Source organism: Penaeus japonicus, unplaced genomic scaffold, assembly GCF_977035675.1.
Source record: "Penaeus japonicus unplaced genomic scaffold, GWHDUDI00000001_assembly GWHDUDI00000033, whole genome shotgun sequence".
NCBI lineage: Eukaryota > Metazoa > Arthropoda > Malacostraca > Decapoda > Penaeidae > Penaeus > Penaeus japonicus.
The window spans coordinates 3,011,178-3,013,677 of NW_028234435.1; the positions used below are offsets into that span (position 1 = coordinate 3,011,178).

General features: G+C 47.0%; 1 protein-coding gene across 16 annotated transcripts in view; it reads right to left on the reverse strand.

Moving 5' to 3' along the window:
• Window positions 1-2,500, reverse strand: part of LOC122258952 (uncharacterized) — a 215,811-nt gene that overhangs the window by 82,093 nt on the left and 131,218 nt on the right. The window lies entirely within an intron of this gene.

Sequence of the window (2,500 nt, forward strand, 5' to 3'; positions counted from 1 at the left end):
ATATATATATATATATATATATATATATATATATATATATATACACTGTAAAATGGAACAAAGGCAAAAAAGCAGAGTAGATGAGACAAGGATGGTCAACAATGGACAGGTAACAAGCAGAACCCCGAGGCGAGCAGGAACCACCAGCGCAACAATGGCCGGTCGCGCGCACTCACGCCCGCACGAACGCATCACGGTTCGTACACAGGCATACACTCATCACTCATTGGCTGCACATCACCTTTGGTCATGTCAGTTCACGCTTGTGTCTCTAGGGGTGGGGGGTGGGGGGAGGGGCGAGTCTGTGTTCATGTTGCCATTGCGTGAATGCAATTGTAATGATCGCAGTGAAAGGGAAATGACCTATTCCCGAATATAGGTTGCATGACATATTTGTTTATCTATGTTTTAAGTATGATGTAAGGGTGAGTGCACCTGCAAGAGTGACCAGACTAAACACCGGGACTGAGTTCTAGTTTGTCTTTAGTGTTCAAGCGTAGCAAGCCACTGAAGAGGCTGCCTGGACTCCTTACAGGGAACACCAACCCTATACACATACAAAGGACTTCTTGAAAACAGGAACCATGGCAAATCTAAAATCCCACTTCCTATCCGCGAACTCCAGCCACTTCGCAGCGAAAATGGAACCCGAATCGGCCCAGAGGAGGACTGCATAACGAGGCTGAGCGTGGAAGACGGAGCAAAGTACACGACCGGCTGCCGGGTGTGAGAAAGAGTCAAGGTGAAAAGCGCGCTACTGAGACAAGGTTCTCCACCCCCTCGCTACTCAAGGCCCCTGCAACGTAACACTTTTTAGTAAACACACGTGAACCTGTCGACTGAACCTTAGGATCGCTCGGAGTATGGAGTCTCCTTTGTAGGGTACTGTCTTGGTGATTCGCATTTAACCACACACGGGAACAGCCACTAATTAGCGCTTAATGTCATGTTTAAGTGGCTCTTGTTGTGACCTGAGCCTTCGCTGACCTCACCTTCGCCACCAGACTCTCCTACTCGTCTCCCCTGTGTCTCTACAATAAAACTCCTGAAGACAAGGTTTATAGTTACTTGTGTCTAAGGACTCTAAAATTGTCTAAGATGTGTATCAGCGAAGACTCGTGACACTGGCAGCTCACCCTAATAACACCCTCTTTCCTACCAATGAACCGTACCTCCCTCAGTGAACCTCGCGTGAGAGGGCTTCTGAACGTACACTCGGAAGATCAAGTTTCTTTGTACATCAGTCTTGATTTGCTCGGCGTGATTAACATGGATATTCCAAACACACTTTTCCGAAACTGATATCAGCGATAGCACGCAAGTCTAAGCAGTAAAAAAAAAATCCATGAAATGTAAATAGATACCGATAATGATGATAATGATAATCATCATCGTCATTACTATTATAAATAAATAACACATACCTCAGCACACAATAGGAAAAGGTCAACTCACTCTCCCGCCATCTAACGTTCCCAGTCTACCTGAGATGAACTTCCCGTGAGATCAGAGCGGGATGAGACAACGCAAACCGTGTTCCAATTACCTTTGTTGGCGTCGTGTTCTTCCTGGAGCCTCTTGCTACACGAGGAGACTCTACACTCACTAATGTAACAAAATACTTGGCAGTTACTCTATTCGCAAACGCCTCGTGTCAGTTCTTGATTCGCGTGGAAACTAGTGCGACCTGCCTCCAAGGGGATGGGTGAGTGAGTGAGTGTTGAGTGTGTGCGTCTGTGTGTGTGTGTGTGGACGTGCGTGCGTCTGTGCGTCCTAACCGCCCGTCAACCAGCTGATCGGCCACCGCTGACCGCATATCGTGTCGGAAACGATCGCTCAGGCAAAATTCCCTTAATCTCTTTTCTTGGTAACTGGGTGATCTTTTCCTGTCTCTTATCTCCCGGCAGTAAGCTTCGAACACATCGATAAGGGGCGAGACAATAACACATGAACATGGCAGCAATAACGAAAGTAACCATTCGCCTGATCCACCTGATCACATGACAGTGAACGAAGTCTTAAGAAGAGAGATTGACCGAGGAGCAGCGACGAGAGACAGAGAAAACTACCTGGGGGGAAATCACCTTAGCTTCTACCTCTCCATTCAGTGATAAAATAATTCTCTCTTCAGTCCCATTCTGCTCGAAAATATAATGACAATATAACTAACACTAACGAGAGCCGATACATTTCATAAACCTACGTAAAGCCGCGAGGGAAGAGAGGAAATTCCACTTTGTTTCAGCGTACAAAGGCACGTCTACTTTTTCGAAAAATTTCGAGACCCTGAGCTTATCTCACGTCTCCTACATCTCTCAAAGGACGGTGATAAGGTTGATATGAATTCCCTATGAGGATGGTGACGTCCTTATCGTCTCCCTCTGACGGAGGATCTGAAACGCCGAGCCTACTCGACGGAGACGGTTGATTGTGGGTGACCTTGCATGCTCTTCCTCCCAGCCGTACCTGGGAGACGCCCCCTCACATTCAAACAATGTCC